Here is a 24,356-nt window from a genome sequence, read left to right as displayed (position 1 = left end):
TTACTCCTCCTCTGGAAAGTAGGATTCACTTAGCTGATTGCTAAGTTATCATAAGAAAATGGCATAAAGAGCTATGACCCTTTCATTTCCTCCTCTTCGGGACATAACTTCCTAAAGGAAATATATATCCTACCTTGGTCTGTGACGTGTGGTAAAAGAGGCCTGCTCCCCAAAATGGGAGCTTATATTGCCCAGTACTTCTTTTGACATAATACATAAATATTCCTAAAATGAGATCCATTATTAGGAATTTCCACCAGCCCAAAATATAAGATTTACTCACCAATGTTAGCTTTATTAATTAATAGACCCACATTCTTAGAATATCATTTGCTTTACTTTTTTATTTCTCAACTTGCCTAAAACTTGAGTAAAGGGGGAAAATGATCCTACTTATTGGGAAATACCTGAAACTACAACTGCTTACAGACTCAAGTCTGCTGTGGTAGTGCAACAGCAGCCACAGATAATACATAATGAAATAATTGTGGCTGTGTTCCAAAAACTTTCATTTATGGACACTGAAATTTGATTTTTACATAATTTTCACATCATCAAATATTGTTTTTCTTTTCTTAACCACTTAAAAATGTACAAAGCATTCTTAGCTTGAGGGGACCAGAGTAGACCCACAGACAATAGTTTCTGGACCTTAGTTATAGTGTCAAATACAAGACTGTGGTTATATTATTTCTTCCTCAAGAATTTTCAAAGACTTTATTTTGCATGTTTTAGTCCTTCTTTCTACTACTGGCTTCCAGATACTCCATACTTGGCCTTTCCTACCTTTACAACACCAAAAAGCGTATCATCCCATTGTAGTTTCTAGCACAGTAAATATTTTTTTAAAAAGTCACTAATTAATTTTTTTAAAAATATACTTTATATTTGCTGTGGTTTGAATGTGTCCCCTACAAGTTCATGTGTTGGAAACACAATCCTTCTGCCCTCATAAATGGATTAATGGATTAATGAGCATTCTGCCCTTATGAATGGATGAATGTTGTTATTACAGGAGTGAGTTTGTTATTGAGAATGTAGCTTTTTTATAAAAAGGAGCTCTCTCTCGTGCTGTTGCCTTCTTGCCATGTGTTGGCCTCCACCAAAATATGATTTACCAAGAAGGCCCTGACCAGATGCCAGAACCATGCTCTTGTACTTCACAGCCCCCAGAACAGTAAGTTAAGTAAATTTCTTTTCTTTATTAATTGCCCAGACTGTGGTACTCTGTTATAACAACAGAAAGTCGACTAAGGCTCCACTCTACAGAACTTGTTTCTTCAATATGCTTGTTCACTTTTTCTTTTCTAAATTTAAATATTATCTCTTCTAAGATACCCTATTGAACTACTTTAATTCCATAATATTTCTGTTTTATGCCGAGAAATAGATTTTGGTAGAGGTTAAAATTGAGACTGTTTTCTAGTTACTATTTTATATTATGGTTTTGATAAGAAGATAGAGAAGGAATAAATACAAAATGAACTCCAAATTCAGAAAATGTGGCATTGACATTTAGAGAGTAGTTTTTTTGGGGGAAAGCAGGGAGTTTTACCTTGTTGTGTTTTTATGTAGGAAGATAGTAGCCAATGTATTATTTTAGTATCTTTTTGTGAACAGAATAGAGAAAGCATGTGAAATATCATTTATCTAAACTATTGGCTAAGCATACATTTCCATCACAACAATTCAGTCTCAATATGGTGTAGACCAACAACTTCAGAGGAGGCTATGGGACAGTAAAGTTAAAAATAAAATAGAGCTAAGAAGGAAAAGAGAGGACGAGGCATACCAGTTTATTCATTCTTCCTAGTAGCCTGTAGCAAGCTAGTCCTTTATTTAACTCTCTGTCTTATCTGTGAAAGACAAAGTACATTTTTTGTGATGCATAGTTTTCTAGAGTTTTTTTTTTTTTTTTAAAGGAAAGATGTATTGCAGTAAAAGGGGAAATTTTAAAAGAACGTTTACTCTGCATCCCTCTTGGGCAGCTACAAAGCTCAGTAATATTTTTAATACTCTAAATGAATCACCACCGCAGTTATACTTGTCATCTCAAAGGTGAAAATATTGTTTGGGGAGGAAATTACTTTATGAAAATATTTTCAATGGTTTTCTTTTTTGCATAGTGAGAAATGTTCAGTTTCACATCTCTAGATATCTATTGCCAAATAAGGATCCAAAAATTGTACCAATTTATACTCTCATCAATTATGTATCAAAATAACACATAATCTTTATAAAGGGCATTTTAAAATTCCACTTTTATTTGTACTAAAGTCAGCTTTTTCTCACTCACTCCCCAACGTTAAGTTGAAGTTGAAATGCTATGTCTAAAATTATATTATTTCATTTTTCAACTATTAGCTTGATATTCCTTTTCCAAATTTTTGATTTGACATTTAATTGTTTTTACTTCTTAAACCTAGGAAATTTGTCACTAATCCATTGAAAAAATATGATAATCTCATTTGGATTTTTATTTCCTTATGTCTATAAGTATCAATAATTATATAAAATATTTCTTTTCCTGTATCATCTATCTTTCCTACAAATATTGATATGGTTCTCTTCTGAGGTCCAATAATTTGTTCAGTACCTCACCTTGATTTATTTTACTAGTCACACTTTCTTTTGGAATTAAAGTTATGGTCCCTTTCACCTTCAATGCTTTTCAGGCAATGTTGACTTTTTATTCTGTATCATTGTCAAAAAAATTTTTTTAAGTATTTAGAGAGTTTCTTCTAAGTAACTGCCTTTAATATAGCAAAGCTACTTCTTTTCTAATATTTCAATAGGAAAAAACTAAAATAGAATAATGTCAAATGAAATTCCTTCACTAAAATTCATCATATGTCCTATTCTCTCTGTGTAACATCTTTGCTGCTGTCCTGGTGCACTGCATGCATTTGCCCTTGTTGACAACACGTACAAACGTAGCTTTGAGCTGTGGGCGTGGGCCAAGATGTCCTTGATTTGGTCAAAGCTGCTTGAAAAAGACAGCTATTTTATAAAGAAATGAGCTGGTTTACATTTGTTGGCAAAAGTAGCACATTTAATTAAAATATTTATTTTCAAATGGACATTTCTGAGACTAACTTAATGTTTAGTTGTACTGGAGTCTTTGTATTGCATACAAAGCTAGTATGATAGCAGTTTGCTTAGATATAAAGACGGGGTACCCGTTTCACCAAAAACCTGCATCATAAAGGTTCTCTTAGATGACTATGTCTTTACAGTGGAACTATATCTAGTCCTGCTATGTTAGATTGTTTACTATGCAAACAAAATCTTCATAAGAGTACAAAACTAAGATCAACTATACTATTACAAACGTGTATCTCTCTAATGTCAACATAGGCCTAGCTAAATAGCTATATGCTTGAAAATTAAAGGTATGTCATGTACATGTAGTTATCTTGCTGCTGTAATGCTTTTTAAACAATTATGTCTAAGTAATTTCTTTGTGTGTTTTTGTGATTAAGCATTTTCACATAGTTACATATTTTAATTATGAAAATCAAATGTAAAATATTTTTAAAACTTCTTGACTTTACAGAGCTAGAAGAAAGTCATGATGTAGAGATTCAGAAACTGACAAAAGTCGTATAAGATACAATAATATCTGAATTAAGGCAAACTCATAAAACAGTTTTATTGTCATCTTTTCTGAGTTGCTTTCTAATTTGCTTTTTCTATAAACTCACTTCCCCCTGTCCCTTCTTGCTTTTCTCTGTCATTTTCTGCATAAACAAAAATTAGGACAAGACTTGGAAATAGGAATAAGACTATATCTTGCTGATCAGTTGTAAATGGCAAAATTATTTTCTTGATGGTTTTATACTGTACTCAATGAAAGGAACTTTCATGCCAGGGCTAAGCAGCTAGTTAGCAAAGATGGAAGTAGAATGTAGACAGGAAACATGGAAGTCTAGGAAGGAATCAAGGCACAGATAAAGGCTCAAATTGTGAGAATTCCAAGGACTGAAACAAAACAGTACTAAGGATCTGCAAACCATCCCAATATCAAGAAATATGCATCTAAAATAAAATTCAAACTACATAGACACTGAAGAAATTTGGTGAAAAAGACTGAGAGGTCTTTGACCTCTTGGAACTCACAGTCAAGTGTGGGGCATCAAATCAAACACGAGGAAACAAGTGAAAGTGACCATTTTAGATAGTAAGAAAATACGTCAAAAACAAGTTTATGTGATAGAGATTGCCAGGCGAGGGCTAGGTTAGGCCTCCAGCAAAAGTCTCTCTGAGGAATTGATATTTGGTAGAGTTGAATAATGATGAGATGGAAGGTGGGAACAGGGAGTAGACAGGCACTGAAGAAGAACACAGCTTGTTGTGTCAGAGGAGTGGGAGGAAAAAAAAGTAATAAAGTGTGGCTGGAGTACATTGAGCAAGGAAAAGAGACAGGATGGCAGACAAGTAGGGCAATTTAATAGAGGGCTATAAAATCCAAAGAAATGTATTTATATCTGATACTACTTTTGATGGAACTGAATGAAGGAAAGCATTAGGCAGAATTAGACTACTGGAATGGACCTGACAAAAATAATGGAGGCTTGGATTAGGATAATAGCAGTAGCTAGAAGAAGACAGATTAACATGTTTTTGGTGCATACTCTGTCGATAGCTTTTGCTGATGAATGGATGTACAAAGTGAGGAAAAACAAGGACTTAAGGTAACCTCTTCGGCTTGTTTCCAGAGCATTACCTGGCTGGCGGTATTATTTGCTGAGTTGGGAAAGCTGAGAGAAGAGCAGGCTTGGTTGGGGAAAAAAAATGAGATTTTGGTTTTGTCTACATGAAGTGTCTGATGCTTATTAGAAATACACATAGGAAAATAGATAGTTAAACGTATTAGTCAGGGTTAGTGAAAAGAGTGTGGATTGGAGTCATAAACCTGGGAGCTGTCAGCATATCTCGATGTTATATCAAGCTCTGGGATTGTATGAGATCATCTAGTTGGAAGCATGGAAGTAGACGAGGAGGCCCAAAACGGAGGCCAGTGGTCCAGCACTTCGCGATCAAGCAGAGAAGCAGAATCAATTAAGAGAATACTGAGAATGAGTTCCTGGAGGTAAGAGGAAATCTGAGAAGTGTGATGTGACAGAGGCCAGAAGAGAAAAGTTATAAAAAAGAAAGATAAAATGAGTCAAGTGATATTGAGATCTCAATTAAGAAAAAGCAAAAAAGTAACAAGGGGACTTTTCAGCATGGTGCTCTTTAGTGATGTTGATATGGTTAGGCTCAACAGAGAGGTGGAATGAAGCCTACATGGACTTAACTGGAGCAAGTTTGTGAAAAGAGGAAGTAAAGGAATTACAGACAACTCTTCAAAATGTTTACTATTAATATGGATTGAAAATGTATGTGGAGAGGACATGGAGGACATTGGATATTTAAAGGCTTATAGGAATGATTGAGTAGAAGGAGAGAAATTTCTGATGCAGGAGAGAGAGAGGATATTTGCCTAGCGGGGTATCAACTTTTGATAGAGGGAAGGGCAATTTATCAGTAATAACAAAATAAAGGAAAGAGAGAGAAAAATCCTACTCAGATTTTATGATGAGAAGATGGAGGAGGTTTTTCTTCTGTTTGTGTTTATTTTCTTGTCAGCAGACAGTAAGAGGCTGGAGAAAGTATACAGTGTTCGAGGTAAAAGGAAAAATAATAATTACTTACACAAAGTGTGAAAAATAGGCACTGTTGAGTTCTATTGAAATGTATTGGCCTGATTTTAATTAGATCAATCAGTAAATTTGTTTAGTGTTTTGTTCCCACTGATATTAAGGTTTAGGTACAGACAATAAGTAGGCAGAGAGGTTTAATAGCCTAATCAGTATTATATTTTCAAAATACATATAATAATAAAATAACCAAAGTAAATATTCCCATTCAGACAAGGGGAAAGGATGACCTAATACAGACAGTGGAAGTAGCAATTGTGACATCCTGATGAACAGACATTGTGAGGAACCCCATGTTCTGGATGGAGAGTATCTTCAGTTGACCCTGAGCCGCTCCGGGACAGAGCTTTCTTTGTTTACACCTCTCTATAGCTCCTCATTCTGCCTTCTAGAAAACTCATCCTTTTCTGTTAGTTTTCTGGCCATCACTGAAATAGGCATTGGCAAATGTGACCATCTTGGCCCCGAACTCTTCCTCAGCCCACTTTCTGAACTACGTGGTTCACTGTAGCTTACAAATAATCACAGTCTCTTCTGTGAGGCTGCTAATTCTTTGTCCAATAAATAAATAAATAAATCTCTCTCAAAAATCTTTTTAACAATCTTGTCTAGTTTATTCCAGTGACCTCCATGTGTCAAAATCTATGCTCACTGTTCTTTTCCAAATAGTGTTCTTTTTTTCTAGACATTATTCATAATGTGTGATGTGTGTTTGCTTTCTTAACCCTATCCTCTCTCTTTAGATTTAGTAATGAGTGGGTACCTTGAGCATAATGTTTTTCAGAGGGAAAGCCATAGGCTTTGTCAATTTTCCTAGAGCATTTTTTTCCCCAATTCAAAGTATTTGCTTGGGATTATAACCTGGGTCCTTTTTCAGGAATACCATATAACCAAATCTGAAGATGTACTAGTAAGGATACTGGCCATTTCCTTGATCAAATTCAGCTGCAACTCTAAAATTGTGAACAGGCCCTTGTAGATCCATGTTCTTCTCATCTTTATGTTCTGTCTTTTGGGGTTGAGAAGTAGTTGCCTCTTTCAACCCTGAAACACCCTGATATTATCCATTCTCCCTATTCCTTTCAACGCCTTCTTGAGCTTACCAAGTCTTTTCTGAGCTTATCTGTTTCTTGAGAACATTGTGAAATACGGATTCTTTGTTTTCTGCCATTTTCTAGAGCTACAGGCTGATCTTCTTTCTAAGTTACAAAAAATAACAGTTTTATCCAATATTTTATTATTTCAAGCTCTAATCTTATTTTGTCTACTCTTCAAATTTTTTCTAATTCCTCACCTATATATCACTAAAGACAATCCCACATATTTTAGAATGTTTTCACATGAGCAACATTCCTCCATGTACAAAGTTTAGTATTTTTAGTAGCAGATAGTTCCGAAGTCTCTTACTCACACTGCAGTTTCAAAGCAGGCATTACACGAGGTCCTAGGCAAAATTAGACTCTATCATTGCACATGCTTTTAAAATCTCTGTGGCAGGAAAGAGGACATTGGGATTTCATGTTTAGTTCTTAGAGTAATGCAATGGGAAGATGCCTGGATGGGAGTCATGAGATCTCTGTACAAGCTTCAGTGTATCATGAAGAAGTTTCTCACAGTCTCTGTTGTGGTTGTCACTCAGAAACAATACTAAATTCTCCATCTACTGCAGTCTGGCTCTGCCCCTAAGACTCAGTTGAAAATGTCTAAGTTATTTTTCTCTCTGTCCACATTGTATCTTTAGTATTTTATATGTTCATCACATCTCACCAAGATTATCGCCTGCCAATTAGTACCTTTATTTCCAGAGTGCCTCCCTCTTCCCCAACTCCCCAAACTCACTTCCCGCATGGCTTCAAGAGTGATCAGCCTGCAGAAATGCTTGCTGTTTGTTTAACTGAACTATATGTTCTTGAATGATGTTCTCTATCAATTTGGAAGGAGGTTGGGTGGGGATTCTAGGAAGAGAACAAATCTTTTTTGTTTGTTTTTGGAAGCCACACCTACATCATCACAAGGGAAAAAAAATTTGTGACTTATTTCTATCTTTCCCATCAGGACCAAGTTTAACTGTTTTCATAAAGCTAATCTAATAATTAAAATCATACCAAATGATATGCTTCCAGATGCTATGCCCTCATATATTGGTTTAATTCGGAAGATCTTCATGTTGAAAGTTAGAAAATATTTGAGAATAGAATGCCCACAACTCTCCTTTGCTTGTGGACAAAGTGTGACACATGAGGAGGTATGCTACACTCCAAAAGAACTGCTGAGTTTTCTAATTTATGAAGGCAAATCCAGAAAATATGTGTGGGAATGGCTACTAGGGTTAAAGAACAATAGTGGAAGAAACAAAAAGTTGGATCAAGCTGAATTTATTGACATGGGCTCACTAAGCAGAGACTCTGCATTTAATATTGCAGCTCAAGGAGTTAGAATGGGCTTTAAACCGTTTGATTCACTGGCTCAAACATGGACCAAAAGTGTGGTCCACAGTGAGTAAGTTGGAAATGCCAGTCCCGTCTTAGTTTGATGTAGAGGAAGATTCAAAGGCATGGGGAGACTGGAGTATTAGAGTAGATCTGCCATTTAAGGTCTACCCCTCCACACTGGGAGGGTCCAGAAGGCATACATTTCACTAACACTGTGAGAAATAAATTGAAGAGAGGAGCCCTGGCACCCTTGTAGAGCTCTGTGATCACTCTTCTGTATAGTAAAGATCTTACAGTGGGAACTGCAGTCACTGAATTGGGAAACCTAAATGCAGTGGGAGCACTTGGATCCCAAGGTGGCCAAGTGGTACCACACAGCTACCAAAGGCAAAGAGGATGTGGTTACCGTAGTAGATGGTAGAGTCAAAACAGCAATCAGAAGAGTCTGGCTCATATAGAGCTATCATGGCTGGTTGATCATAGTGTTCCTACAAGCAAAATATACAGGATTCTATCTTAGTCCATTCAGGCTCCTATAACAAAATACTATAAACTGAGTAGCTTATAAACCACAGAAATTTATTTCTTACATTTCTGGAGTCGGGAAAATCCAAAATCAAGACCCTGGGAGATTTGCTGTCCGATGAGGGCCTGTTTCTTTACAGATGACTGTCTTCTCCCTATAACCTCATATAATGAAAATGAGGAGATATCTCTGCCAGTCTTTTTCTATAAAATAACTAATTTCATTCATAAAGGAGCTGTACTCCTGACCTAATCACCTCTGAAAGGCCCCACCTCCTAATATCATCACTTTGGGGATTAGAATTCCAATATATAAATTTTGGGGGTATATAACTTTCAGTTCATTGCAGAAGCCTTCTAAATTCTTATTTCTCCTAAATAAGAATTTAGAATTTAGAATAAGCAGAAAAGTTCTAGGTCAAGTGAACAAAAATCTGACCTGAATTATACAACCAAGAGTCATAACCCCTCAACCAATTGTCAGACTTTAGTCAGAACTCGTTGAATTAAGGTGAAGCCTTAAGAAAGAACCCTGGTACACTGCCAAAAATGTATATTATTAGTCTTTCTCTCAACCCTCCCTAAAGGAAGCTTTGGTTTTAGGATGGTGTGTCAACTTCTAAGTACTTTAAATATTGAATTAGAAACTGGAATTTCTATAATAAAGAAATTTCTATAATAAATAAATGTAGATAGACTTAAGATGTTTGAATGTAGACATGCTTTCTTATTAATTATATAATTAGTAACATATTTTTTAAAATTCTATCGCAATTTTAAAAGACTCTATGGTGTGTTTTCTATTAGATAGCTATGATAAAAAATAATGTTAATGCTCATATTTATTTAGAGCTCTGTTTTGGTATTTTAACTTTGTGTTCTAGGTTATTTCTCAAATAAATGAGAAACTTAATTTGAGGTATGCATATTTGAATATTGGCATGATTGGACATATTCAAGATTATGATTTTTCTCAATATAATTCACAATAACTATTATCCTGAATAGGCAATCAGCAACTTTTTTATTACCTCTCAATTTTCTTTAAAATTTTCTGTTTTTAATATAAAAATTAGAGCGTAGAAGATTTAAGCATGAACCTATTACAAAAAAAATCCACACTCTCGGCTTTGATTTTTACAATAGTACAGATATGTACATGTATGCTAAGAGCAAAACATCTTAGTCAATTTCACTTCCATGATATGGAAAAGAAATGACGGGGTAAAAGTAATATATCTTTGATTTTGGTTCACTTGTTTTTGATTCAAATATATAGCAGCATTCTATTCCATAACCTGAAAATCAATTTAAGGATTTTTCACAGTAAAATCATAATCTCTATTATTCAACTCTTAGGTGACTGAATTAGATAGAATTTCATAATTTGATCCACTTCAGAATTATGTGTTGTCAATAATATTTACGGTTAAATTTTAAAATTTAATAGCAGAAACACAGTGAGCCTGACAAAGCTTGTTAATAGTTGTAGAGTTCTGATGGAAGGATAGGGTATTTTGTAGAATCAGCATGCCAAGGAGAAATATCTCCACTTGTAAGCTTTGTCACAGGAAATTAATTAACAAAGTAATATCATGTCTTAATAGAACACCTTCATATAATTTTGCAGAGCTGAGATTGAGTGTCACTAATATAAGGTAATTAAAAGTAAGTATATTATCAAAACTGACATACAATCTGAAATGATCTGGCAAAAAGGCACATATTTTCCTCAAAAAGGGAAAAATATATTTGACTAAGTTTTTGACATAGTATAGAAAACTTTTTTGATAGGGCATGATCTACACCTTGTTTTATAAAATTTCACTACTAAGCATTGTAAAGATATATAAGAAAATCTATTATTCTGAACCATCAACACTTGTATACTTGCTATTTTTGTCTGAAAAATGTAGCAAAATAAAACTCAATTTGTGAATTAAATTTTTTATAATATAATTTCTGGTAAATTCTGTTAAAGTGTATTGTGCTTGGCAAATTTCCTTAATTTACATTATACAGTTTCAGATAACCTTGGTCAATATTCTAAATCAGCTAGCACCCAACTATACACCTTTAAAAAGAAGCTTGAATAAGTTTATTTTTCTCAGAAGGAAAAACATGTATTTGTATTCTCAAGTCTTTAATAATCAAAATTACGATTCCATAGGATGACACTAGTATTTTTTTTCATTTAGTACCCTCACAAGATAACATTTTTAATTTTTAATTGTTGACAAAACATTTTAAGCAATAAGTATCAGAAAACATAAAGAAAAATAGACACCTGTGACATCTATTAAAAAAACACTTTTTTTCTTTTTATAAACCTGAGATAGTCCAGAAAATGTTTCAATGACATTGTTACAGTTCAACTAGAAGTATCTATTTTTTAACTATTTTGCCTTGATTCCTTCATTAGTTATTAAAGTTTGCTTAGGCTCTGAGCATTATTTCCCTCTTAATATATATTATTTCCTATTATTGATGTATCAATTAACTTGCTACATTAAAAAATAAATCAGGAAAAAATGACAGTGCTTAGGCAAATAAGCCATATAATTATTTCTATCTAGAAACAAAAAAGGTCATATAAAATGGGAAAATTCATAGGACTTAAATGCATGGATGGAGAAAACTCTAAAACTTTATTTAATATGAACATATAAAATTTAATAATTTTGTTCTGAAAGGCACCATAAATCTGTAAGGTGAGCCTAATTCTTTTTTTATTGTGAATTTTCTTTTTAAGCAAAAGTGCATGTCCTTTTTTCCCCCTTATTCACTGTAGAATAAGGCACTTTAGAAAAAGCAGAAAGTATCCTGCTCTCATCTCCCATTTCTCTCTACAATTCTGAGTGTGCTCACTTTATCACACAGGAGCTAGAAGATTCCTGCTTTAAAATATTTATCAATACCATCTCAAACAGCAAGTCTATTGACACCACTTTTCCAACAGTATGTACTTGCTCTGTATGCCTGTGTCATACTTTGGTCATTCTTGCAATCTTTCATTTTTTAAAATTATTTGTATATCTGTTTTGGAGATTTGTGATCCGAGATCTTTGATGTTAGTATTGCAACTGTTTTGGTGTTCCATGAATTGCACCCATGTAAGATGGCTAACTTCACCCATATACGTGTGTGTTCTGACTGCTCCATCAACTAGCTGTTTTCCATCTCTCTCTCTCTCTTTCTCTCTCTCTCTCTTTCTCTCTCTGTCTCTCTCCCTCCTTGGGTCTCCATATTCTCTGAGATACAATGTTGAAATTAGGTCAATTAGTGACCCTACAATGACCTGTAAGTGTTCAGATGAAAGAAGGAGCTACAAGTATGACTGTACTTGCTCTTTCTTTTGCTCAGAGTGCTGTTGCTTTGGCTCTAGTTGCCATTTTCTCATCAATCAGCCCAAAGGCTGTCTCATGTAGATCCTCCTTGGCTACCCAATTTAAAGTAACTCCTATACTCACTCTTTTTCACATTATTCCTCATAATACATTTTTAACATCTAAAATTATCTTGTTCATTTACTGTTTACTTCTACATTGTCTGTCAATCCTCAGTTAAGTGTCATAAAGGCAAAGAGCTTGTCCTGTGTTGCACAGCACTGAGAATATGCCTGTCACGAAGTATGTGTCCCACAAATATTCTGTAATAAGTAAATGAATGAAAGAAATAATTAATGAAGACTGGTCCTGATACATATTCTCCATGTTTCTAATAATAGATAAACTGGATGATGTATTTCTCAATTCTTTAAATCAACTGACATTAAAATGAAAATAGGAGTTCAGTAACAGAAACCAGTACCAAAGCACAAGTTTGGATTTTGTCTGTACCCTACTTGGATATATGATGGCAAATATCTGAAACCACTATTTCACAACAGAAAGAAATACCTTTTAGGATTTAATATGAATCTCAATTTCAATTGGAAATAAATACTATGGCATGAACCAGCCATTCATTTACATGTAACATTAAATTGCATGATTGAAATATTTTATATAAGAATTTAAGGGAAAAACACATGATGTCTGGAATGGATTATTAAATGATTTATAGAACTCACTCTAGAATTTAAAATTTTTTTGTACTTAATCTGAAAAGGAACTAATTTTTTTATAATTCCTGAGATTATAGTGAAATCAAGAAAAAGAATGTTTCAGAAGAAGGAAGTGGTACAGTTAGTGGGGTATTTGGCAGCAGAATATAATGAGATTTGTTTTATTGGTTTCAATTTGCAATGCTAAGAGCAAGTTATCATTGTCTTTTAAAATGTTTATTTATATGGTCAACACTAGCACTGAGCAAATGGGCTTTCGGACTGGCTTGTTGTTGTATTTAGAGAAAATATAATTCAGGCTACAGCCATAGGAATAATTTATTTGCCAGGGTTAAGAAATTGCTCCAAGATATAGGGCCCTTGTACCAAATATTTAAGAGCAAGAATTTACTGCATTGTCTGCTTTTTTTTTTTTTTTTTTTTTTTTGAGACGGAGTCTCGCTCTGTCACCCAGGCTGGAGTGCAGTGGCACGATCTCGGCTCACTGCAAGCTCCGCCTCCCGGGTTCACGCCATTCTCCTGCCTCAGCCTCTCCGAGTAGCTGGGACTACAGGCGCCCGCCACCACGCCCGGCTAATTTTTTGTATTTTTAGTAGAGACGGGGTTTCACCGTGGTCTCGATCTCCTGACCTCGTGATCCGCCCGCCTCGTCTGCTTTTATAAAAGTTTTGCATTCGGAAAAACAGAGTCTAACTAGAGAAATCAAGTAGAATTAGCAATGCGAGCCAAAATATTTCTTCATTATGTTTTTCCTAAGTGTTAAAACTAGTCTTTAGAGAACTCCTGTGCATAAAGAACAAATTCTGCCATTTCTATAGTCAAGGCAATGAAGATACAAAGTTTGGAATTCATGTTTTAGGGTCTGAACTCTCAAGATCTTTCAGGATCTCTTAAAAAGCTTTTCCAAAGCTGTTCAACTTAAGGTTAAAGCAAAATTTTAAATTCTTTATAGTGATCTAAATCCATGAAATTATGGAAAAGATATATGAAAGAGTAAGCTAGAATGAGGATAATGATGATGAAGAGGAGTAGGATAAGGGCCTTAGAATTGTAGAAGGTAAAGGAAGGTATTATAGCAGTGAAGAAAAACAAGATGGGGTACTATCAAATGGCAGACATTTTGATAAATGACTCCATGTTAAAATATGACAATAATATCATGGTCCTCTGTGACAACCTGAGTTAATTGATTAAAGAAAGAGATTACGAACTACAGAGAAGCTCTCTTCCTCGCATCACATGTGCCCAGCTGCTACAGCAGGAGTTTTGACTGAAGTCAACAGAATGGCTTTCTTAGCAGTGAGATCTTTCAGAGAAATGCCCATTTAAACAATTATTCATTCAATCAGCAAATATTTATTAATATCTATGACCTAGGTATGGTGCTATGTGTTGTAGATAAAGTTATAAACACAACAGATAAGGACCCTTCCTTACAGATGAGATATGATGAATAGTAAACAAACTGAAAAAATATAAGAGATTATTATAGATCACATCAATGTCTAAAGGACATAAAAAGGTTGATGTAATAAACAGTAATTATTTACTCTGTCTGGAAAGATTCTGTCTGGAAAGACTCTTTTGAGGAGGTGATTAGAGGTTGTTTAGACATAATACCAATAAGATGAGAATGAGTCTACCATGCAGTGTATGAAAGAGAGAGAAAAAAATTCCTGTATCAAGCAGAAAAAATAATATATTCAATTAAGAGTGACCTGTATCTTTAAGGAACAGAAAAACAACAAAAGGTCCAAGTGGCTGAAATCTGGTCAAGAAAGCACAATAGTATGAAATGAGGTTCAAAAGGAAGCAGATTAGAAAAATCAAATCAATAGTGTTTGGATTTTATTCTACCTCCAAAGAGACTTTTAAATGAAAAGAGTGCTACAATGTGGTTTATACATTTAAAACATCACTCTGGCATCTATACGGAGATAGATGAATGAATATGAAGGCAGGGAGACCAGATAGAAGAGAATTACAGAGAACCAGAAAACATGGCATTGGCTTGTATCAAGAAGGCAGTTGTGGAGATGAAATGACATAGGACACAGAAATACATCAGATATGAGTAGGACTTCCTGATAAATTATACAGAGTTAGAGAAGAGAAATATTCAAGGTTACAGAAAGAAAATGATCAAGGATAAAAAGCAAGCTTGAGTAACAATGCAATTATCTGAGATGGAAAAGATTGAGGCAGGGAAAATTTATTTTGAAAGGTATGGAGAAAGAAGACTAAAGCTTTCCATGTAGATTCTTTAGGATTTTGAGATTGATAGTTACTGTGGAATAAATGTTTGTGTCTCCCAAAATGTTATTTGTTGAAAATCTATTCCCCAATGTGAGGTGTATTAGTTAGTTTCCACACTGCTGACAAAGACATACTGGAGACTAGGCGATTTTCAAAAGAAAGAGGTTTAATGGACTTACAGTTCCACGTGGCTAGGGAGGCCTCACAATCATGGCAGAAGGTGAAAGGCACATCTCACATGGCAGCAGACAAGAGAGCCTGTGCAGGGAAACTCCCACTTATAAAACCTTTACGTCTTGTGAGACTTATTCACTGTCATGAGAACAGCATGGAATAGACCTGCTCCCATGATTCAAATACCTCCCACATGCTCCCTCCCACAACATACACAAATTCAAGATGAGACTTGGGTGGGGACACAGCCAAACCATATCATTCTGCCCCTGGCTCCTACCAAACCTCATGTCCTCACATTTCAAAAACAATCATGCCTTCCCAACAGTCCCCCAAAGTCTTAACTCATTTCAACATTAACTTAAAAGCTCACAGTCCAAAGTCTTATCTGAGAGAAGGCAAGTCCCTTCTGTCTATGAGCCTGTAAAATCAAAAGCAAGTTAGTTACTTCCTAGATACAACGTGGGTACACGCATTGGGTAAATACAGCCATTCCATATGGGAGAAATAGGCCAAACGAAGGGGCTACAGGCCCATACAAGTCCCAAATCCAATAGGGCAGTCAAACCTTAAAGCTCTAAAATGATCTCCTTTGACTCCATGTCTCACATCCAGGTCATGCTGATGCAAGAGGTGGGTTCCCATGGTCTTGGGCAGCTCTGCCCCTATGCCTTTGCAGGGTACAGTCCCCTTCCTGGCTGCTTTCATGGGCTAGCATTGAGTGTCTGCAACTTTTCCAGGTGCACAGTGCAAGCTGTCTGTGGATCTATCATTCTGGGGTCTGGACTAGGCGGTGCCCCAGTAGGGATTTTGTGTGGAGGTCCAATCCCACATTTCCTTTCTGTACTGCCCTAGCAGAGGTTCTCCATGAGTGCCCTGCCCCTGCAGCAAACTTTTGCCTGGGCATCCAGGGATTTTCATACATCTTCTGAAATCTAGGCAGAGGTTCCCAAACCCCAATTCTTGACTTCTGTGCACTCACAAACTCAACACCACGTGTGAGCTGCCAAGGCTTGAGGCTTGCACCCCCTGAAGTCACAGTCCAAGCTCCACGTTTGCCCCTTTCAGTGATGGCTGGAATGGCTGGGATGCAGGGCACCAAGTCCCTAGGCTGCACAGAGCATGGGTACCCTGGGCCCGACCCATGAAACAATTTTTTCCTCCTAGGCCTCTGGGCCTGTGATGGGAGAGGCTGTCACAAAAGTCTTTGATATGCCCTGGAGGTATTTTTCCCCATTGTCTTGGTTGTTAACATTTGTATCCTTGTTACTTTTGCAAATTTCTGCAGCTGGCTTGAATTTCTCCTCAGAAAATGGAATTTTCTTTTCTATCTCATTGTCAGGCTGCAAGTTTACTGAACTTTTATGTTCTGTTTCCCTTTTAAAATTGAACACCTTTAACAGCACCCAAGTCACCTCTTGAGTGCTTTGCTGCTTAGAAATGTCTTCTTCCAGATACCCTAAATCATCTTTCTCAAGTTCAAAGTTCCACAAATCTCTAGGGCAAGGACAAAACGCTGCCAGTCTCTTTGCTAAAATATAACAGGAGCCACCTTTCCTCCAGTTCCCAACAAGTTCCTCATCTCCACCTGAGACCACCTCAGCCTGGATTTCATTATCCATCAGCATTTTTGTCAAAGCTATTCAACAAGTCTCTAGGGAGTTGCAAATTTTCCCACATTTTTCTGTCTTCTGCACCCTCCAAACTGTTCCAAACTCTGCCTGTTACCCAGTTCCAAAGTCGCTTCCACATTTTCGGCTATCTTTTCAGCACTCTACACTCTCCTGCTGCCAATTTACTGTATTACTTTGTTTCCACACTGCTGATAAAGACATACCCGAGATTGAGCTATTTACAAAAGAAAGAGTTCTAATGGACTTACAGTTCCATGTGGCTGGGGAGGCCTCACAATCATGGTGGAAGGTGAAAGGCACATCTCACATGGTGGCAGACAAGAGGAGAGAGCTTGTGCAGGAAAACTCCCCCTTAAAAAACCATCAGATCTCGTGAGACTTATTCACTGTCATGAGAACAGCATGGGGAAGACCTGCTCCCGAGATTCAATTACCTCCCACTGGGTCCCTCTTACAAAGTGTGGGAATTCAAGATGAGATCTGGATGGGGACACAGCCAAACCATATCATGAGGGTATTTGGAGGGGGGTCATTTGAAAGGTAATTAGAGTTAGATAGGTTAGTAGGGTGAAGCCCACATGATGGTGTTAGTGACCTTAATAGGTGTTGGAGGGATCAGAGCTTTCCTTCTCCCTCATGTGAGGACACAGCAAGAAGACAACTACAGTCATACATTGCTTAATGATGACGCTACAGTCAGATAAATGTGCCTTAGGTAACTTTGTTGTTATGTTAACATCATAGAATGTACTTACACAAACTGAGATACTACAGCCTACTATACACCTAGGCTATATGGTATAGCCTCTTGCTCCTAGGCTGCAAAGATCTGTACAGCATGTTAGTGTGCGGAATACTGTAGGCAATTTTAACAGAATGGTAAGTATTTGTGTATCTAAACATGTCCAAACATAAAAAAGGTACAGTAAGAATACAGTATAAAAGATAAAAAATGGTACAGTTGTATATGGCTCTTATCATGAATTGAACTTGCAGAACTGGAACTTGTTCTGGGTGAGTCAGTGAGTGAATGGGGAGTGAATATACCCTACCGTAGACTTTATAAATACTGTACACATATGCTACACTAAATTTATTTAATTTTTTTTCTTTAATAATTAACAGAATACTGTTTTTACCTTATAAAATTTTTAATTTTTAATGTTTTAGCTTTTTTGTAATAACACACCTTAAAATACACACATATTATACAACTTTACAAAAACGTTCTCCTTATTTCCTTATTCTTCCATCAACTTTTTTCCTTTTTTTTTTGCATACTTTTAAAACTTTTTTGTTAAAGCTAAGACACAAACACACACATTAGCCTCAGCCTACGTAGGATCAGGATCATCGATATCACTGTCATCCTCCTCCACATCACATTGTACTGGAAGGCCCTCAGGAGCAATAACACCCATGGAGCTGTCACCCACTCTGATGACAATGCCTTTCTTTGGAACACTTCCTGAAGGATTTTTATACAAGAAGAAGGAACACATTTTAAAATAACAATACAGAGTATAGTATAGTAAATACATACATCAATAACAGAATTATTATCATTATCAAATATATACTGTACATAATTGTATGTCATATATTTTTACATGACTGGCAGTGCAGTAGGTTTGTTTACACCAGCTTCACTACAAGCACATGAGTAAGGCATTATGATGTTAGGATAGCTACAATTCACTAGATGATAGGATTTTTTTAGCTCCATTATAATCCTTTGGGACCATCATCGTATATGTGGTTTATCATTGACTGAAATGTCATATTGCAGCACATGACTGTATCTGCTAGCCAGGAAACAGGCTCTCACCAGAACCTGACCATATCGGCACCCTGATTTAGACCTGCCAACCTCCAGAACTCTGAGAAATAAACTTCTGCTATTTAAGCTACCCAGTGTAAGATAGCCCAAAATGATTAATATATTAGTTTTCAATTTTTCTTCTTCCATTTTCTTTTTTCTTCTTTTTTCTTTTTGAGATGGTGTCTCCCTGTACCGCCTGGGCTGGAGTGCAGTGGTGCGATCTCAGCTCACTGCAACCTCCACCTCCTGGGTTCAAGCAATTCTCCTGACTCAGCCTCCCGAGTAGCTGGGACTTAAAGCATGTGCCACCATGCCTGGCTAATTTTTTGTATTTTTAGTAGAGACGGGGTTTCACCATGTTAGCCAGGATGGTCTCGATTTCCTGATCTCATGATCCACCTGCCTTGGCCCCCCAATGTCCTGGGATTACAGGCGTGAACCACTGCACCCAGCCAATTTTTTCATTTTCTAAACTAATAGAACCTTAATTTTTAGCTATGTATATGGCCACCTGTAGAAAAATTACATCTCCCCAACTCACTGACAGACATGACCATGTGACTTGGAATGCAAGCATAAATGAAGGAATCCAACTCTCAGAATTACCTTAAATGGAAGGAATATGCTCCTCTGATTATTTTGTTCCTCTTCTTCTAATTTGGGCCATGATTGATTAATGACTGACAGATTCACTGACAGTTCGTCTATCAAAAAGAGGGGTCTATTTCCCTGTTTTTTGTATCTATGCTAATTCTAATGAACTCCTAAAGTAATGCTGGTTATTCTGGCTCTTTGATCACACTTAGAGCAGCAAGGATGTAATGGTCATCATTATCATTCTTGATGACTTTTGAAAGGGGAATTTGGCTAGTGTGACAGGTAGTAATTAATACTGAAATGGACTGCAGAGTGAAATGGAAGGTAAGGAAGTATCAATAAATCATAAATCCTCTCTCTGAGAAGTTTTACAGTGAATACTGGGAATGAAATGCTAAGCTATCCAGAGGAGATATGGGATAATGGAGGTGGCTGAGACATGAGACGTGGTGGAAACTGCTTTTATCTTAAGTCAAATAATTCAATTTAGAACCACGTAGATGGAAAAATCAGAATGAAATGGAAGAAACAAAGTCTTAAAGGAAATTGGCAGTTGAGGGAGGCATGTAGTTCAATATGGCCTGGCACAGAGTATGAATGATGGAATGATAGGAGAAACCTTATCATCCTCAACAACCCCTGTCCTCCGTGCACTCACTTTTCTTTTTGTATACTGTTCTATGTTGTTACTTACCCAGTCCAGAGATCAGATATTTCATTCTTTTAAAACATCACTTTTCCGCCTAAGAATGTACTGTTAAGTGAAAAAAAGCAAAGGGCAAAAATGATAGGTGACTGGGTTGGTTGATGGATAGATAGATAGAAAAGAAGGGTAAATAATAACAACTGCCCCTACAAGAATAATAAAGCAGAAAACTGAAATTATTACTGATAGGGTATGAAGAAGAAGGGGAAAAAAAAGGGAAGTGACACTGTTCTGAATGTATCTTTTTACATAGTTTTAACTCTTGGAAGCATGTTAACGTTTTACATAGTCAAAAATTAAATATAATTCAAAACAATGAGAAGAAACAAGAATTAAATTGGAAACAAAGAAACCCAACTTTGTCTCAAAAGGATTATATAGTTACAACAAAAGAATAAAAACAAAGCAAAGGCAAATTAAGGAAAGTTGAATTAAAGCAACTTTTGAACATGGTATATGACCTAAGCTCTGGAGTGAGATGTGGGGATTGAGGGAGGAATGCCAAGAAATGATGAAATCTTTTAGTAGATTTTTTTGTACCGGTACAGATGAAGCAATCCTCAAATTATGATAGGTGATTTGTAGGATTGAGCAAATAAATGTATTGATATTGGTGGAATCCAGGCTCTTACTGTGGTTTAAGGAAAATGTAAATATGGTATGAGGTGAGGGGAGAGAAGAAAGAACCATGTTGGAGTGGATTGCAGTTGGAAACATCAATATGTGTTTAGGTTGTAAACACTAGTTCTGTCTGCTGCCAAGATAAAGAACAAAGGAACTCCAGAGGCAATGAGCATGTCTAGAACCCACATACCCTCTACATTTTCCACGACCAAATAACAGCTATCCTCAGGGAATTTCCAATTCATATTCTAGAACAGGGCATATTAAGATGAGTATGGAATAATTTGTTATACGAGAAACTTGAAATGTGCCTAAAAAAATGATGGAGCCCTGTTAAAAGGGCACTTCCATCATCTTGAAGGTACACCCATTAGCCAAGACTAGAACAAGATGATAAAGCAGAGAGGGTAATGAACTATAAACCACTGGAGAAAAACTAGAATTGAGTGAGTCCATAAATATAATCAATCAATTAATAAGTAAATAAAAGAAGGAAGGAGAAAGGAGTGCTCTTTCTTAAGGTAGAATGCTAATCAATAAAGGCTGAGAAAATCCAGAAGTTAGAAAATCATTACATAAAAGTCATCAAATTTTTTTTCAGTGAAATATGGAGGGGGATTTTGAGGAGGAGCAGGATTTTGCACGGCCTTACAGGGTCTCTCCACAGATCGCTTATGACATGCAAAAAGAAATATGGTAACTCTATAGCAGAGAAACCAGAAATCCCATTATCTGTTGATGCAAATTGACATTGACATTGAGGAATAGAATGATATTGTGAACCTCCTAATGACACCCTGAGAAGGACACAATATCTCCTAGATAGAATTCATATCCAGCATACATGCTCTGAATCTAAATGTGAGAAAAGTTCCAATAAACCCACTAAAACACACTGCTGAAAAGAGACAGGAGGGTTTGTATGCTTCAAAATTTACTACCAGACTGAGGACAGTGGCTCATCTCTGTAATCTCAACACTATGAGAAGCTGAGGTGGAAGGATCACTTGGACCTAGGAGTTTGAGACTAGCCTGGGAAGCATAGTGAGAACCCATCTCTACCTGCCCCAGCAAAAAAAAAAAAAAAAAAAAAAAAAATCATAGCCAGATGTAGTGGCAGGTGCCTGTTGTCCGAGCTACTCAGGAGGCTGAGGTGAGAGGAGTGCTTGAGCCAAGGAGACTGAGGCTGCAGTGAGCCATGATCATGCCACTGCACAGTTGTCTGGGTGACACAGTGATACCTTGTCTCAAAACAAGGAAACAAACAAAAAGAAACTGTCACAAAAGACAAAGTATGTCTGAGATAATGTTCCAGATCACAGAACATGACAAGGAAATGCAATATGTGATTTTGGACTGCATCTTGGACTAAAGGAAGGAAAGCTATAAAGAGCATTACTGACAAAGTTGAAGTATGTCTGGTAGATTACGTAAAGATTATGCCAATTATAAATTTCCAAAAGTTTGTTATGAAAGAATATTCTTGTTCTTAGGAAATACACTGTGAAGCATGTAAGAGTAAAGCAGTAAGAAAAAATGTGCAGATATACAGACATGTAGATGAATACAATGATAAAGAAAATGAGGCAGAATGTTAACAATTTACAAATCTGGATAAAAGATACACAAGAACTCTTTGTACAATACTGCAGCTTCTCTGTGGGCTTGGAATTATTTCCAAGAAAACAGTAAGTAATACAGCATCACTTTCTAGAAATGGGGGTTTTGTCACATACTTCACAATAGACATCCAAACACTTGTGAAGCGGCTATATGAATGAGTTTTAAAAGTGTATATTGCACCCCAAGGGCAATGCCTTTTCTCTACGTTTCTAAATGTACCATCTTCATATGTTCAAAATGTAACGTGATTTCATCAAAGAACAAGAAACTAGACTGATAGGCAAAAATGCAAGACAGAAAGTAGAAAATAATACCAATTACCAAAAGGAAAATATTTTTGAGAAGGCTAGTAGATATGTGCTACAGGTTAGAAAAGGATATATCAAAATTGCTGTGACATTTTCCAACGTTTCTCAAGCATCACGCCTAGCTTAATTATTTAAAAGCTTAAAATATGTAAGTTTAACTCTTCAGAAGCTGTCACTCTCAGTCTCAGCTTGTCTTGACCCTAATATATCAAATTTACCAATGAAAGCAGATTTTATACTGATTTCTCAAAGCAGGAAACCTGCTATAAACTTCAAGAGATATAAAGTTTTGCAACCATACTTGTGTCAAAGATATGAAGAATATTGCAGCATTCTTATTGAGTACTAAATTCAGCTTACGGGTAGTTGAAAATTGATATCCATTACGAAGGGAAATTATAAAGAAATAAACACTCACTGGTATATCATTATTCTTCTATTATTGTAGTTGCATTGCTCATATAAAGAATGTAACAGTATTTAAAGGCCCTTATTTTGAAAATTTTCTTTCTTTCTCACATCGTTCTCCCTCTACTCTGAAAATGAGTTCTGGTACATCATCTGCTTTCAAGTGTGAATAAATATATATTTAATTACTTATTTTTTTAAAAAGCCTACTTTATTGCAATTATGTTGTCATTAATTATATATTACAAATGAGACAGATTGATCTTCACTGGTATATGATGTTTTTGGAAATTATGCTGAATGTGAATTAGATGGTCAGCACTTTGTACTGTATAGAAGACAAACTCTTCTTAAAAGTTTTGAGATGATTTTCTTGCATTTTGCTGTGGTTTTGCTGCTTTTGCCTTCTATCTTGAAATGAGAGGTTAGGCCAACAACTAGACAGGTTTTGCATATTTTAAATGATGATGTTTTGCCTCGAGGTTGTTTCACGCTAGCTGTTCATGGACCCTTTGGGGATTTAAACATTAAAAGAAGGGGAAAGTGCCAAATCTAATTTTATGCACTACCTTATTCTGTTAATTTGAAAGATGTTGGGTTGTCTTAGTTGGAAAAGGTTAATCTCAGGGGTCTGGCTCATAAAACCTGTGCAAACATAGATGACTAATTTGGGTAGTGAAGACAAAAAAAAAGCACATAAACAAATATATATGGTTGAAGGAAGTTAAAGAAAATTCTTTGGAATATTAGACATACATATTTAACAAAACAAATTTAAATATACCATAAAAACTTAGCCCAAAGCAGTGCATAATAGAATAATACTGTGACATTGTCAGTTCTATTGATGTTTATGTGGGAGGTGCAGGAACTACAATGTATTAAGAGTAGGGAAGAAAAGACACTATCTTTTCCTCACCCACTGCAAGGTTCACGGGCTGACAACCCCAGAACAAAAGACAGAATAAAAATAGAAAAATATTACAAATTCATTTAGCTAAGGTTTTACCTGACATGGGAGCCTTCGTAAATGAAGAACAAAAGATACAGGAAAAAAAATCATGCTTAGATTCAATGAAGAATGGACAGTCATGTAGAAGTATAATTGGGCAAAAGTAGTATATGCTCTAATGGCAATAAACTCAGGATGCAGCCAGTGAGGCCTGCCTGTTCAAATTCTTCTTGGTCTCCACGTATAGAGCAAGACACCTGTCACATGAGAATCTTTTGACCTATTTTCATGGGAGAGAGGTCACATAATTTCTCTATAGCCAGCTTTCATACAGAAAGTCAGAAAAAGATTGGAGAGTAACTTTTCTGCTTCTGCTGTTTTCTCAATTTCCAAGATGCCATATTTTGGGGTAGTATGTCTGAGCTCCAACATAAACATCTATGTTATTCCATAACTGATATGGTTGGGTCCTGTCACCACCCAAATCTCATCTTGAATGGTAGCTCCCATAATCCCGACATGTCATG

At 36.1% G+C, this 24,356-nt stretch overlaps 1 long non-coding RNA gene across 1 annotated transcript; it reads left to right on the top strand.

Annotated features, from left to right (window-relative positions):
* Window positions 1–1,157: 1,157 nt before the first annotated feature.
* LOC115832172 lies at window positions 1,158–1,773 on the top strand. The gene is made up of 3 exons (XR_004027614.1): window positions 1,158–1,245; window positions 1,580–1,582; window positions 1,761–1,773. It is a non-coding gene; the product is annotated as an uncharacterized LOC115832172 (long non-coding RNA).
* The last annotated feature ends 22,583 nt before the right edge of the window (window positions 1,774–24,356 follow it).

The sequence above is a fragment of the Nomascus leucogenys genome, chromosome 21 (assembly GCF_006542625.1).
Source record: "Nomascus leucogenys isolate Asia chromosome 21, Asia_NLE_v1, whole genome shotgun sequence".
Taxonomy (NCBI): Eukaryota; Metazoa; Chordata; class Mammalia; order Primates; family Hylobatidae; genus Nomascus; species Nomascus leucogenys.
This window is presented reverse-complemented; position numbering and strand designations above follow the sequence as displayed.